We start from the raw sequence: 17440 nt of genomic DNA on the forward strand, positions 1-17440 counted from the left end.
AATTTTGGGATCGCTGAGATTAATGACACTCCGGTTTTTTATAAAACCTGTTTCATCCCCCTTTGGCATGGGGGAGAATGGGTAAAAGAGAAATTGTCAAAAATGACCGAAATAATGGACGTACCGTAGCCTATGTATGTTACAGCTTAGCTTTCAACCAAAATTGATGCAATTAACATTTACTATCTGGAGAAACTACTGTTTGCGATAAGACGCCTCTGGAACCTCTAAGAGGAGGGGTGATTTATATACGAAACTAAAAGCGAACAATAATACTTTTCCGGACTACTGGAGCGATTCAAACAAAACCTGGTACACTTATGAATTACTATCAGGAGATAAACTGCGTGGGGTTGTGACAAATTTACACCCCTAGGGATAGGTGTTGGAAAGGGTGAGAGATAAAAATTATCGAAAATGGGGTCACATCAAAATTGTTTTCGGGGCCGCTGGAATGAATAGTGACACTCCGGTTGTCCTTTAAGTCCAAGTTGATCCCAGTCGGCAGGCCTGTGAGAAGAAGTAAAGAAAAGGATGTTTGTGTGTACGTTCCAATATAATTGTTAGCTGAACTTGGCACAAATATTACCTACTGTACCGGGAGGTACACCTCAACGCTGCGCATTCAAAATAAGCTCCCTTATAAACTCCCCTATCGATCAAAAGGCGAAACTGATAGTACCTGAACTTGGAACTTTAATCGGAAGAGGTCACCACTGAAATACTAAGTAATTGTTTTGTTGTGAAGTTTCCTAACCTGACTGAATTTCTAATTGTTTTGTTTTGCTATACATCAAGAAGTTTGGACATTTTTCTACAGATGACACAGCAAAAAACTATGATCATGCATTCTGGTTCAAGGTGGAGGAACTTATAACTTAAAGAAGTTTCATATTCCTAGGTTTTACATAACTGATCTATGATCATTTATTTTTGGGTTGGCAATACTTCCTTTTCTTTCCGCCAATTTTGAATCTAGCCAATCACGAATTTTTGTAATTAATTTTCAACTAATCCCGCATTTCTTGTTCTCTTTGAATCTGCCAATAAAATTTAAGAGGGTGTGTCCTGATTAGTCTTGAATGATCCTGAACCTTCCCTGAGGGTATATAAACTGCGGCTTTTCGTGTTTCCTTGTCAATTGATCGCCGTATTTATAAGTGTGTGTGTAAAGGGAGGAGGCTGGGCCGCCTCTCTCTTCCGTCAGCAGAACATATATAAGGTAATGGCCACATAACTTAATTCTTTCTTGCTACCTCCGCAGCTTCATTCGAGGGGAAGGTCCTAATCTTTAATTATGTAACAGTACTTTTCTAAAACGTAACTTTTGTTTGGCTAATGTAAAAACATAAAATCTTTAACTGTAAATCGGAGATAGAGAGTGAGTTACCCTCTCGAGCTCCCCTTCATCTTGGTTTGAGGTGGCTACGTTTTTGCAACCTTTCGTTTCTGTAATATATTAAAGTTATTTCCATCCGGGCCACCTCAGTAGTGTGGGAATAGCCCCAGTTTCATCGGCCAATAGTCCTGTAGGATTTTATATTTCATTATTTGGAGTGCAGGGTACGCCTCCATTCAGCTTGTGTTCGGGCCATTTATTTAACCTGTTCTCTTTTCGCAAAGGCCCTGTAGGTCGGGTACTATATACCCCTGTGTAGAATTAGGGGATTTCTGCTCTTAACTAAATAACACTACTTCCATTTGTAAAATTGTAAAACTATGGGCTTGAAGCCCAGAATCTGTAAAAATCACTAATCTTGGACTTTCCTAGTCTTGTTTCAAGACTGCTTTTGTACCTGACATGTTGTCATTTGTTGCGTTTTTTAAAAGAAATATAACCTTCAGTTCAAGTTTTAAATTAATTTCGATATTGTAGATAGACCCATTCACCCCGGCACCTTCTTTAACCTCTTTCTGCTCCACGGGTATCCCCGTAACACATACTATCTAGAAGAAAGTACTGTAGGGTAAAGACACCCCTAGAAGCCTTAGACAAGGGGATGAAATATAGCAATATTAGTGCTGATTCCATACTTTTCGGGACTACGGGAGCAATTTCAAACAAACTTTGTCACTTATGACTTATTATCTGGAGACAAAGTGCGTGGAGGTATGACAAGGCTAGCACACCCAAGAGGGGGTGAGATGTAGGAATAACCGAAAATAATGTCGAATCCATTCTTTTCGGGGTCACTGAGATGAATAGTAACGCTACGAATTTTTTAGAAGTCCAACTTCTGCCTCCTTTCGCAAAGCGGCGACAAGTGAAAAACAAAATTTCCAAAATGACCGAGATGATGGACGTGTGTGTGTATATTCCAGCATAACTCTCAACCAAAACTGTCTGGAAAAAATACCTTGGGGTTAAGAGACCCCTAGCCTCTAAAGTAGAGCTGAAATGTAAACATTAACCGAAAACGACCGATATCTGTGTCTAATCCATAGTTTTCAGGATCGCTGAGATGAAGTGTGACACTCTGGATGCCGTTTAAGGTTACGTTCAGTCCTAATCGGCAGGCGGGTTAGAAATGGTAAAGAAAATAAAATGTATCAAGGGACACAGTTTAAAGACGCATGTGTGTATGTTCTAGCATACCTCTCAACCAAACTTGGTATACACATGACTTACTATATAGAAAACTTTACTGTGGGGGTCAGATACACCTAGCACCCCTAAAGGCGAGCGCGAATTATAAAAAAACCCAGAAAGACGAGTGAAATATTAAAAAATAGTAGATAACGACAAATATTCATGTACAATCCATAGTTTTAGAGGTCGCTGAGGTGAATAATGACACTCCGTTTGTCGTTGTTCAGCCCCTATCGGCATGGATATTAGAAGCGGTGAAAAGGAAAATGTTCAAAATGACCGAAAATATGGATGTATGTGCTTTTCATCCAGCATAGCCCTCATATAAAATTGGTACACGAATGATTTACTATCTGAAAAAATTACTGTTGGGGTGAAGCCCCTCTAGCAATCCTAGGAGAGATGGTTATGTATAAAAATAAACGAATTTTACTGACATTAATGTCGAATATATTCTTTACGACGTCACAGAGTTGATCTGGATGGTTAAGTCATACTTTAGCCGCAATCAGTATGGAGGTTGAGAGGGGGTGAAATTGAATTTAAATATAACGGATATTATGGATGTACTGTATGTGGGTATGTTACAGAATTTCTCTCAACGAAACTTGGTACACATATGACTTACCACCTTAGAAAAAATACCATGGAGATGAAAAATCACGGTATCCACTAATGGTGGGGAATGAGGGAGGTTGACGCGCAAAAATGATGGAAAATAACCAATATTAATGTCGAAAGCCATTGTTTGTGTGTCTATGATACGAACTGTGACGCTCTCGATACTGTTTAAGTCCATGTTCAGTCTCCATTGAGACAGGAGCTGAGAAAGGCTTAAAAGTATATAGTATATATAGTATAAAATGACAGAGATTAGTGTTGAATACACTGCTTTTTGGGTCAGTAGGCTGATTGTGACAGTCTCAATGACAGCCAAAATCATGTACATCATTATGTATAGTGTGACGGGTAAATACATATAATTATTAATTTTTTTCTTTTCGGAAAGAACCAAATACTTCCCAGTCAATTCTAACTTCCACACGTACAAGGTATTACTCGAAAATTAAATAATCCGACACTTGAAATCAGATACATCTAAATAACTCTAAAACAATATAATAGGTCGTAAAATCAACAATCCAATAAGCATTCACTTCATACTTAACGAACTGGTAATACAAATACTAAAGGTAAACATTCAAAAACTATCCGGGCAACGCCGGGTACTACAGCTAGTATTCTGATATATGTGATATTCATCCTTGGTGATGTCACTGCCTGTGAAGCCACAGAGTATACACTTCTTCTGATCAAGGAAGATTACTCTTCCCTGCTAGATACTCATTCATTCTTTAACCTTTCCCAGGTTTAAAGTATCTGACTGCGAACTGCGACATAGCATAACGCGCTTCTTATTAAATGTCCATGAAACCATTGAAAAGGGCATGCAAAACATGAATACGACAGGCGTATCAAGACGATTTATCTGACCTATTTATAATGAATGTTGCGATGCAGCACAGTCCCTCTAGTATATTGTTAAAAAATAATCAAATACTGTCTGAGACTGAAGTTGGAATCAGGTGGAGAAGTGTTACAGAATTCCTACCAATACGAAATGAAATATCAGAACCAAGGACATTGAGTGGATGGGGTACGCAACACTTGGAAACGATAGGAATCGGATACTACTGAGAAATGGACTGTATAGAGCAGCTAAGAATATGTAAAAGAAAGTTCTAAGATTTAACAATACTGAAGAGCAACAAATTGCTTCACAGAGGTCACTAGGGGAAATTTGTAATGTAATTGGGATTATGGGTGTTACGGGGTTACCCGTGGAGCAGAAAGAGGTTAAGGAAGGTCCGGGGTGAATGGGTCTAACTACAATGTCAAGAATTGAATTTGAAACTTAAACTGAAGGTTATACTTTCAGAACTTGAAATTTAACAATTTTTTCATGACAATATTACAGGTACAAGTAGCAATCATTAAACAAGATAGGGAAAAATCCAAGATTCAGAATCTTAACACTTTGGGCTTTAAGCCCCTTGCTTTACATTTCTTGAGCTACAAGCTAAAATTTACAAACGAGTACAAATTATTCAGGGAGAGAAATCCCCTAATTCAATAGCACTTGTTCTCCAAAATCTAAATATCCAGCCTTCCAGAGGCACTCTTTACAGTTACAAAACTTGGAAAAGAGCTAACAGGCTCTCAGTTTCTTACTGCCTACTCAAGGCAACATCAACTTACAAATACTGGCCTCTCAAGGCACAAATTGCGATATGAAAACTGATTTATACAGGGGAATTTAATACTCAAACTACCCGGCCTTCACGGAAACGAACAAGTTAAATAACTGGCCCAAACACAAAAGGAATGGAAGCACACGGCATTCCAATATAATGAACACTTAAAAACCTAAGGGCTCTAGGCCGATGAAACAGGGGCTATTCCCAAACTACTGAAGTGACTCGTATAGGATTTACTTTAACACATTACAGAAGAAAAGTTACAAAACGTAGTCACCTCAATCCAAGATGAAGGGAGCTCGAAAGGGTACTTCACTCTCTATCCTCGATTTACAGTTAAAGAGTTTACGAAGTTTTTACATTAGCCGAAAGAAGATTTACATTTTAGAAAAGTTGGTTACGTAGTTAAAGATTCGGACCTTTCCCTCGGGTTAAACTGCGGAGGTAGCAAGAAAGAAAAGTTATGTGGCCATTACCTTGTAAAAGTTCAGGCAACGGACGAAAGAAGCCGCCCGCCTCCCGCTTTGGCACACACACTCAGTAAGATGACGATCAATTGGCCAAGAGACGTGGTAAGCCGCAGTTTATAAACCCTCAGGGAAGGTTCGAGATCGTTCACGAATAAACCAGCCACACCCTCTCAATTTTATTGGTCAATTACAAAGTCACACTCAGAATCGAAGAAGAAGCCTATGATAGGTTGAAAATTTATTACAGAAATTATTGATTGGCTAGATTCAAAACTGGCGGAAATAAAAAGGAAATATTGCCGACCGAAAAATAAATGAGCATCAGTGAGTTACAAAAACCACGAAATACAAAACTTCTTTAAATTATAAGTTCTTGCACTTTGCACCAGGGTGCATTATCATAGTTTCTTGGTAGTGTCATCTGTGGAGAAAGTTCCAAACTTCTTGATGAATGTCAAACATAACAAGTAGAAATTCACTCATGTTAGGAAACTGCACAATAACAAAATTACATCATATTTCAGTGGTGACATCTTCTGAGTAAAGTTCTAAGTTGGTGTAGTTTCAGTTTCACTGCTTTACCAGTAGAGGAGTTCATTTAGGTGCTAGTTTTGAATGCGCAGCGTTGAGGTGTACCTCCCGGTACAATGAGGATAAATATAGATAATATAACAAATAAGGAAATGAGGGTCATAATATGGTGGTTAATGGAGGTACACAAAGCTAAAGCATACAGACAAAATAGAGGTGAAAATAAATGTTTACTATGTTCTGAAGAAATGGGATGGGCACACCTTGATTGTTTAGATACAAGGGAAGTAATGAGGAAGATATGAGAAAAATTTGTAACGATTTCAGCTGTATACAACTGTAAGAACCGAGGTCGATTGCTGCAGTCGCTTAAGTGGGCCAGTATCCAGTATTCGGGAGATAATGGGTTCGAATCCCACTGTTGGCAGCCCTGAAGATGGCTTACCGTGGTTTCCCATTTTCACACCAGGCAAATGCTGGGGCTGTTTCTTAATTAAGGCCACGGCCGCTTCTTTCCCATTCCTATACCTGTCCTGTGCCATTGTTGCCATAACACCTATCTGTGTCGGTGCGACGTAAAGCAACGTGTAGAAAAAAGAAAAAAAAGACAGTAAAGTTATTGAACAGAGAGTGAATGCATCCGGAAATTGCAAAATTATCCATCATTATTAGGGGAATGTGGAACAGTGGAAGGAAGAGAAGTTATACATGCTTGTTACTAACAGAATTGTAGCTAAGGCAACTAGAAAATATAACTCCTTTGAAGAGTAGAACATTTAGGTACATAGATTATAGATATATGTAGGTGGATCAAAAAGGTTAGTTGCACTAACGCGCCGCAGCAGCGCGCTGTGTGTTGCAAACGTGGGCACAGCGGAGAAAGGGACAGACACTGCCCATACATCTTTTAGGCAGGTTGCTGTGGTGTCTCGTCTAGTATTGTGTGAATAGCGTCCAAATGCAATGGCGCGTCAACTGGACGTTCACTCCAAATATGAGGTGCGTGCGACAATCCGATTCCTATGGGCCAAAAGGAAGAATTGCACGGACATTCATCGTGAAATTAGTGCTGTGTATGGGGACCGGGCCATTTCCCGGCAAGGTATCGTAAAGCGGTGTAAGCAATTCGAAGCCGGACGCACGGATATCACGGACAACCATCGCGAAGGCAGCCCCGCAACGTCCAGCACCCGTGCAAAGGTCAACAGTGCGAATGCGATCATTAGACAGAACCGGCGCATTAAACTGAGAGAAATCGCGACGCAGCTGAACATGTCGTATGGCAGTGTGTTCGCCATTGTTCACGAGGACCTTGGATATCGTAAGCTATGTCAAAGATAGGTCCCACGTCTTCTCACCGATGAGCACAAGGGACAACGTTTCCAGTCCTCCCTGGCATTTTTGCAACTCTATGCCACAGACGGCAACGGGTTTCTGCGGCGAATCGTCACAGGCGACGAAACGTGGGTCCACCACTTCACCCCCGAATCGAAGCGAACATCAATGGTATGGGTGTACCCCTCATCACCACAACAAAAGAAGGCCAAGATTCAACCTTCAGCCGGTAAGGTTATGGCGACAGTGACATGGAGGGTTTGCTGCACGTGGAATTCATACCGAAGGGAACGACGATCAACGCGGCGTCGTATTGTCAAACGTTGCACCGGTTGTGTAAAGCGATTAAAGAGAAGCGGCGGGGGAAATTGAGCGCCGGTGTGATTTTGTTGCACGATAACGCAACACCTCACAAGGCCCGCCAAACGAGAGAACTGCTGCAGCGTTTCAAGTGGGAGGTCTGTCAACATCCACCCTGCAGTCCCGACCTAGTGCCATGTGACTTTCATCTGTTCGGTAAGCTTAAAACGGAGTTCGGTGGTCGACGTTTCCAGACCGATGAAGAGGTGAAGGCCGCTGTCTCCGAGTGGTTGCAGAGCGCTGGAGGAAATTTCTATGCATCCGGCATCGACAAGGTTGTGCGTTCGCAGAAATGTTTGGAGTCTCTTGGAAACTATGTAGAAAAGTGACGTCGTAATAGTCGAGTTGCTGTTGTACAGGTGGTGCAATAAATGGCCATAACTGGGAAGTGCAACTTATTTTGTGATCTGCCCCATTAGCATATACTTAGGTTATCGTCGTAGTAGTTATTAGTCTACATGTTTTTTTGTTTTTCTTTCGATAGTCAATATTAATATTCATTTCAGGAGTTGGACATATGGAGGGAGTGAGGATAACTACTGTGATGACCTCTTTGCGGCGGATGTCATTTTCCTCGATAGCATGTCCGAGAAGTTTCATTTCTTGCAATAATATCTCTAACACTTTTCAGGCCGTTCTTTCACTGTTCAGTTTCTAAATTACTTACAAATATTAAACTTTGATTCATGATATTTTACGGACACGTTATTGTGATTTACTGCATGATTTCAATTATACTATATTCAGTTTTGTAAAATGCATGTATCGAAAATTAAGATTGAAATAATCAATACTCTCTCCCGGATCTATGGTTTCCGAAATGATGGGAGATCTCCTGTTAACAGTATGGTTGTGAGTTTTCCTGTAACCCATCAGTGTAAGTATATTTAGCCTTCTTTATTTGATTCAGTATTAAAGAATACTGCAGTTAAGAACAGTGATGTTGAATTTTATTTACCGAATATCATAGGGATAGACAAAATTATCCATACATAGATTTTATTACCATCTATTGATAACAAAATTTTACAATTGAAGCTCTTCACATCAACTGAACATGCGTCATTTAGTCGATTCATCGCACGTTTCTTCTTTCTTGTCAGATAGTGAGTAGAACTTCTCCTAAGTCCATATCACCAAGTACGATGAGGGTGTCTTGTCTCCTTGACTCAACCCAGGAAGCCTTCGTAGAAGTGATGGCCCCTCCCCGCCATCACCCGTGGCGACCATCCAGTAAGTCGATGCGCTTTGTCGCCTCCGGAAACCTTTCGGACGCGCACCTCATCCCGCGTATTTGTTAATATCCCCGAAATGTCAGTCGTTTCCGACACTCGGGACTGAATCCCCAAACAGAGAAACCCCCTGTTCTGAGGAGCAGTGACCTTGTGTCGAGTTCGACTGTCACCCGGACGATGTTAACAAGTACAGCGGGGGAGTACCAGCTGCGATCGCAGCAGGCTTCCCCGTAGTGATGGCCCCTCCCCGCCATCACCCGTGGCAACCATCCAGAGTGTCAGCACGCTTGATTGCCCCCGGAATCCTTACGGACGCGTGCTGGGTGAACGGGGAATAGCGAAAACCATTTTTAGCCTTCTTATATTGACTGAATGCGGACTGCACAGTAAACGACCTGTTCAACAATAGTATGTTTCTGTCGTGCCTTATTGTTGACTGTGCACCTAATGTGTTGCGATTATGGAGCAGAATGAAGGCTTCTCCTAATCCCATTATTTCCTACCAGAACTTAAAATTATAGGTATATTACACTAAGGAATAAGGTCGTAAGAAAATAGAACTCAGTTTCTCTCGTATATTGCATTGTTTCCTTCCGGAGGATTGTTGAATTGGGCTGTGAAACGTCTGCCCTCGCATTCTGTTCTGGACACTTATTCCTTTAAGGATATCAAATACCGTTGTAGTGTTTTTACCTCACTCCTGGAGATGGTGCATCACGCTTAGTGATCAGTGGTTACTATGTATCGCATGCATTACAAGATGCCATTTTCTTATACATTAATACGTTTTGTGGCAATAATAAGTTTGTACGTTTCCTTAGAAACAAGTCCGACATGTCAAGCTTCCAAAAACTGAAACGTAATATTATTTCCAGTTACTGTAATTTCCGATCTTTTACGTTTCAGGCGTATATACCACACAAGGGTCCGTCTACAGTCCATGATGGTAAAGATGTCAAGTTTATATGGTCTGCCACCGTGGCTAGCCGGGTCGAGACCCATTGGCGAAAAAAGGCCACCATTAAAATGTTCGTCGACAGGGTAGGAGAAGTGGTGGCATACAATTTATAATCACTAGATTGAATGCTAAAAGCCTGGATTAATTTCCAAATCTCTCTGCATTGTTTTGTGTTGAGAGCATTTGACGCTGTTGATGGAGATCCATTCGTCGGTTGAGAATGTTAAGTCTAGAGAAGGCTCCCTGGTGTTATTCGACAGGAGTAGGCTATGTGCCGACATGCCGACACTGGGTTTCACCTTCTCCTTACCTCATTATCATCCCACATACAGACGCGCAGAACGCCCGTGGGTGTCAAAAAACCTGCACCAGGCGAATCGAACACATCCTCGGACATTCTGGCACTAAAAAACCATATGATAAATAACACAAATAACCGAATGAGGAAAAATAATAACAGAGATATTCGCGACAATTAGACACATTTTTCACAAACTTCCATGTATGCCCATATATCAGATCCATCGACAGCGAGCATCGTTGATGTAAAAATACTGTTCAGAAGTGTTAACTGGCAATGCTGTTGGCTGTTGTGATTTTATATGGTGAAAAATTACATGTTCATCGGCTCCTACTGCTCAGAAAGATAATAAAGATTACCATCTAAATGAGAAGGAAAGCGTGAAGCACACATCACAAGAACGAGGGAGAACTGAATCACAAATAGGAGGTGGGGGTGAAAGAATCCCTTAGGCCTCGGATGACGAAATTTCACCGAACCAGATGGGAGGCCAATGGGGAATACGAGACGGGAGATATCAGAAGCCAAGGCAGGCCCTTCAGGGTCCCCGGCGAAACCCGTCAGCGACGCGTTATAGGCCTACAGTTAAACAGAGTAGGTACTGCTTAAGGAACGTTTACACAAGCTATTCTTTTAAAAATTATTTCCCCCAACATATTTCCAATCACAACACCGTATTCAAACAAGGTCAGCAAAATATTTTACCAATATTGTGATAAGGTTCATAAATTCGTTAATAATTTGAAGAGAAGTTAGGGTGTCCGAATTGTATCCCGCAGAAGCTCTTTAACGCGCTGAAGGCTTAACGACATAGAGTTGTCACATTTAAACGTCTGCACAGGCCACAGATTTCAGGCAGAATCGAACCCACTTTTTTAAAGACAACGGCTAAACAACTGACTGCGTCACTACTCGAAATAATATTATTTCCAAAGAAGATGACTAAGATAATAATACAAATTTAAACACGTATCAATTTGTCTGTATGGGGCGCTGCCTGGTCGAGGCGGTAAAGGCGTGCTCGGTTCGCCCGGAAGGACGTAGGATCGAATCCCCGTCAGGAAGTCGTAAAATTTAAGAAACGAGACTTCCACTTCCGGAGGTGCACATGGCCATGAGGTTCACTCAGCCTACACCAAAATGAGAACCAAGTTAATTCCTGGGGGCAAAGGCGGCCGGGCCTAGAGCTAACCACTCTACCAAATCAAATGCTGAGGTTACGGATAGTGAAAGCCTTTACCTTCCACCCCTCCAAGGGCCTTCACGGCTTGTGCGGAGACGACTTTACTTTGCTTATCAATCTGTCTGTATATAAACTAGTGTCCAAAAGTTAAGCATAAGTTACGAGTAAGCAGGACAACAGGAAATAGACCGCAAATCGCACGATATAAGCATCTACCAACCTTCCGTATAGGAGAGGAGTGATCCCACCGTTTTGGACCCTGTTTTGCAGGGTAGAATACTCGGCCGCCTGGAATCAGGCCAGACATAGACCGAAGTCGCCGTATCCTTGAATGTGCCACAAAGTGTCATTTCCAGGCTTCGGAGACGATTTTGTGACACAGGAGATGTTAGTCGTAGGCCAGTACCAGGTCGACCAAGGGTAACCACCCCCCAGCAGGACCGATATCTGGCCTTAACAGCCCAACTAAATCGGAGTGCACCTGCAAGACAATTGTCGGCGGAGCTTGCAGCCGTCTCAGTTGTTGCCGTTTCCCGGCAAACTCTGTACTGGAGGCTCAGAATAGCAGGGCTGTTTGTCCGACCTCCAGTGGTGTGCGTCCCTCTCACTCCAGCACAGAGACGGGCTCGTTTACTGTGGAGCCGTCAACAACGAAACTGGACCATGAATGAATGGAGGCATGTGCTCTTCACAGATGAATCCCACTTCAGTTTGCAGAACGATTCCCGTAGCACATTAATCTGGAGAGAACCGGGTAGCCGATACAACCACAGGAACGTCATGGAACGGGACCAGTATGGTGGTCGTGGCGTCATGGTGTCGGGCGGCATCATGTTGAATGGCCGTACGGACCTGCACATCTTCATGGGTGGTGCGAGGAACACAGTTAACGCTCGGAGATACAGGGATGAGGTACCGAGACCACATGTTTGACTCTTCAGGGGTGCGGTTGGTCCAGACTTCCTCATAATGGACGATAATGCCCGACCGTACCGCGATGCTCTGGTGGATGAATTCATGGCTGCGGAAGACATTCATCGCATAGACTGGCCAGCGAGGTCTCCGGATCTGAATCCTGTAGAACATGCCTGGGATGCATTGGGGAGGCGAATTTCATCCCGTCATTCTCCACTGAAGACCCTCGAAGACCTTCACATTGCCCTTTCGGAGGAATGGGATCGACTGCCACAAGAGCTCTTGGACCATTTGACAGAGAGCATGCCACGTCGCTGCGAAGCATGTGTGGGGTAACCATGCACCCTATTAACAGCATATTGTGTTATGGAAGGCATTGCCAAGTTTTGTTAGTTGTTGTCAAAGGTGTGCCTTAGCTATCAGAACCTTTCTGACACTGCTTTTTTGGACAAGTTGTGTGACATACGGTGTGTTATTCAGCTTCCGTTTGTTCAGCAATTCGTCTGACATTCCTATCAGGCGGTTTGCCCACGTTTAGTGATTATGCTAACTTTTGGACACTGTCTATGCAACCGTTACTACAGCGGTTACACTAAACAAAACACTAAACACAGTAAAGGGAAGAGAGTAAGTGCAATTGCACATTACCGAAAACCACTACACTGTCAGTGAAACATGAGCAGATACTACGCGGATCTCCGCCGATAACGACACTAGTAAATATCAGTAGGGCCAACTAGATGCCAATAAACCAGGAAGGTGGGAAGGAGCTGGAAACCTACCAAGGGCACGGAGATGGCTTAGGTTGCAGTTTCAAAAATAATCAACCGTGATCCTTAAATTCCAAAAATATTATTTGCCAAAGGACTTTACAAATGAATTCCGAACAAATTCAGCCATGCGGAAGGTACTGGCACATAACTATAGTAAAATACAACTTACATGTTCTGCTGAGACACACCAATTATTAATACACGTTCCTTGACAATAGCTTCCTATAAGATCCTATAAGAGTCAAACAAAACTATATATCTAGTTACCAAAAGGTTTGTGCAATGCAATTTAGAAGGTAGGAATAAACGTAATATGCAATTACAATTTACAGTGAAGTTAAACGTGCTTTTCAAAACTCTGGCGTACATCAAGTGACACGGAACTACTAGAGAGGCAAAACCCCAAGGTAAATATATAAAACTACAATTTACATGTTTAGTGAAACAAAGAACGGGGAATGCCTCGAAAACGAACACGCAAGCCCAGCTGAAAAGCTAAGCCATCAGAAATAATTGAGTGGCGAGTCTACGTGAGGCTAGGGCAGACTCCTATATGAAAAAGCAAGCGAACATTACAGGATATTTATGGTGGAACGGAAATCAAGAGTGCTTACCTCTAAATGGCCCATCCCGGTAGCGTGGCGTCGCTGACGGCATCAAAACTTCGGACGGTCAAGAGATCGAAGACTGACAGACAGACCGCTCACAGACCACCAGACAGACCAAGACACGCTGCCTCTCTCTCTTTAAAAGGGTAACTGTGGCCTTGGAGTAGCCAATCAGAACGCAGGAACCCGCCTATCGCCATCCAGATTCACCAATCACAACTCTTACTCTCTTACTTCAGTCGCGATGTTAAAATACCCTCTCGAATACATACGATCACGAATCTTCCATTTCCAGAATAGTCAGAACATACTTTCTAGAATACATAACCAACAAAAGGCAACACACCCTGTTCAAAAATTAATGTGACAAGTTTCTGGACAGTTCCAGTAAATATAGAAATGAAATCTACTATTTACAAATACCATATGTTACCAAAATATTACACTGTACAGGTTAGGTCGTTAAATGGAATACAAATAAAACATTATATCACCACACTTCAGATCATACAGTAAGTACTACTTAACAAGGTTTACAAATGAAGTCTTCAATAAACACTTTCCACTTTCAATACATTCTACACCCGAGACAGTGTACATAAAAACCGTAAGTCCTTTTGTCTTTTGTAATATAACTGCAATACTTGTCCCACGGCAAATGCTCTGATCACCTTTTATAAATTTACTGATTCTACTTGACTTGAGTTAACTTGAAATGAATAAAAAAATTGTAATAATCTGAACTGTGTGTAATTTGGGCGCCAGTTAACCGCTACGTCGTTTTAGATACAGCATGTGAAATCTTATCTTCTCTCCCAGGCCGTATACATGAAGCTGTGCACTAGTACATCTACTATGGGCCTTACCTCACCTTCTGAAAAAGAATAAAGGGGGGGGGGGGTAACTGCACTAGGGTTATCTACCTTATATAAAATCTCCACAATAACGTGGAACGAACTAGCTACAGTATATTTTAGTATGGCACAATCCATGAAGATCCGCTTAGTCAGATTCTAGTATATATAAGTATCGTTGTGGGTATGTGTGTATTACATCTCCTCCTAAACCACTGGAGCGATTTACACCAAACTTGGCACACATACGAATAAGTATCAGGAGACAAACCGCGTGGGGGTAAGACACCCCAAGTACCCTTAGAGGGGGGCGGGCGATGGGGTAACTTATAAAAATATACGAATATAGTGTCGAATCCATCGTTTTCGGATTCGCTGAGATGAATAGTTATACTCCAGATTTCTTTCATGTCCAAATTCAGCCCCCTTTTGGGCGGGGGCGAGGGGGGAGTGATATATCAAATTAATAGAAAATAATATCGAATCCATTCTTTTCGCGGTCGCTGGGATGAATAGTGACACTCCGGATTTCTTTTGACAAACTGCGTGGGGGTAAGACACCCAATGTGCCCATAGGGGCGGGGGGGGGGGGCCAAGGGTGTCACATATAAAAATATACGAAAATAGTGTCGAACCCATCGTGTTCGGATTCGCTGAGATGAATAGTGATACTCCGGAATTTTTTCATGTCCAAATTCAGCCCCCTTTTGGGCGGGGGCTAGTGGGGAGTGATATTTCAAAGTAATAGGAAATAGTGTCGAATCTATTCTTTTCGGGGTCTCTGGGATTAATAGTGACACTCCGGATTTCTTTCGACAAACCACGTGGGGGTAAGACACACCACGTACCCTTTGGGGTGGGGGAGGGCGCAAGAGGGGTGACATATAAAATATTCGAAAATAGTGTCGAATCCATACTTTTTATGGTCGCTGAGATGAATAGTGAAATTCCGGAATTTTTTAAAATCCGAGTTCTCCCCCATTTCGGGTGGGGGTCGAGGGGGGAGTGATATATCAAAATAACCGAAATTGGTGCCGAATCCATCCTTTTCTGGGTCGCTGAGATGAATACTGACACTCCGGATTCCTTTTGAGAAACCGCGAGAGGGTAGGACACTCCACGTACAAATTTAGGCGAGGGGGGCGAAGGGGTGACATATAAAAAATTCAAAAAAAAAGTCGAATCCACACTTTTCGTGGTCGCTGAGATGAATAGTGACACTCTGGTATCTTTTTAAAGTTCAAGTCCAGCCCCCTTTCGGGTGGGTGGCGAGGGGGCAGTGATATAAGAAAATTATCGAAAATAGTGTCGAATCCATACTTTTCGGGGTCGCTAAGATTAATAGTGACACTCCGGATTTTTTTAAGTCCAAGTTCAGCCCCCTTTGGGGTGGGGCGAGTGGGGAGTGATATAGCAAAATGACCGAGAATTCTGTCGAATCCACCCTTTTCAGGGTCACTGAGATGAGTAGTGACACTCCGGATTTCTTTTGACAAACCGCGTGGGGGTAAGATATTCCATGTACCCATTGGGGAGGGGGCGAGGGGGTGACATAAAATATTCGAAAATAGTGTGAAATCCATACTTTGCGTGGTCGTTGAGATGAATAGTGACAATCTGAATATTTTGGAAGTCCAAGTTTTAATGAGTACATTCATATCTGACAAACTTGAAAGTTTGTAGACGTAACAATTAATATATATGGAATCTCCTTCAAAAATAAAGAAAGTCATATTTTTTGTTTTTGTAAAATCCCATTAAGAGGGGGGGAAAAAAGGTGAAAAAGGGGTTGAATACCTTTTTAAGAGGATACTTATATCTCAAGAACGGAAGATGTTACTGACGTGAAAATTGGTATTTGGAATCTCCTTTAAAAATAAAGAAACAGGTATTCTTTTCCTTTCGGAAAATCCAGTTAATGGGAGTGAACAGGGGCGACACGGTGGTGATTATTAAAAAATACTATGTCCACAGTATATTTCAGAAACGTAACATGTTACGAACGTGAAAACTGCTATTTGGTACCTATTGTGAAAGTAAAGAAACATATGTTATCATTTCTTTTCGAGAAATCCACTTGAGGGGAATTGAAAAATGGGTGAATTTTTTAAATGAGCATATCTATAGTACATATATAAAACTTAACATGTTAATGACGTAAAAAATGGGTATATTTTATCTCTTTTTTAAAATCAAGAAAGGTATTTTTTGTTTTCGGACAAACACTTAAAGGGGGTAAGACGGACTGAAAAGGGGGTTGAATTATGTTGTTTTCTTGCTAGTTGCTTTGCGTCGCACCGACATAGATAGGTATTAGGGCGACGATGGGAAAGGAAAGGCCTAGGAATGGGAAGGAAGCGGCCGTGGCCTTAATTAAGGTACAGCCCCAGCATTTACCTGGTGTGAAGATGGGAAACCATGGAAAACCATCTTCAGGGCTGCCTACAGTGGCATTCGAACCCACTATCTCCCAGATGCAAGATCACATCTGCGCCTCCCTAACCGCACAGCCAACTTTGAGTTATGTTTATTAAGATATTCATATCTCAAAAACTGAAGATGATACAGGTGTGAAAATTGGTATTTGAAGTCTCCTTTAAAAAAATGCGTATTTTTTGTGTTCGGAAAATCCACTTAAGTGGAGGGGAGGGGGGAATGGTGAAGGAATTACAAAATTACTTGAATTATTTTTATGAAGATACGTATATCTCAGATACTAAAGATGTTACAGAGGTGAAAATTGGTATCTCGAATCCGTTTTAAAAATAAAAAAACAATATTCTTTTGTTTTCGGAAAATCCAATTAAGGGTACGAGATAATAGAAAAATTATTTGAATTATTTGTATAAGAATGCTGTACTTATTTCTAAAAAAACTGAAGGGTGAGGGCATAAACATTGGTATTTGGAATCTCTACAAATAAAGAAACACTCATTTTGGGGGTGGGGGAACGGATGGAAAATAAGTTGAATTCTGTTTATGATGGTACTTATCAAAAGCTGAAGATGTTACAGAAGTGAAACTTGGTATTTTGAATTTGTCGTGTCATTCAGAACAACAGCACTACCA

The sequence above is a fragment of the Anabrus simplex genome, chromosome 4, assembly GCF_040414725.1.
Source record: "Anabrus simplex isolate iqAnaSimp1 chromosome 4, ASM4041472v1, whole genome shotgun sequence".
Classification (NCBI taxonomy): Eukaryota; Metazoa; Arthropoda; class Insecta; order Orthoptera; family Tettigoniidae; genus Anabrus; species Anabrus simplex.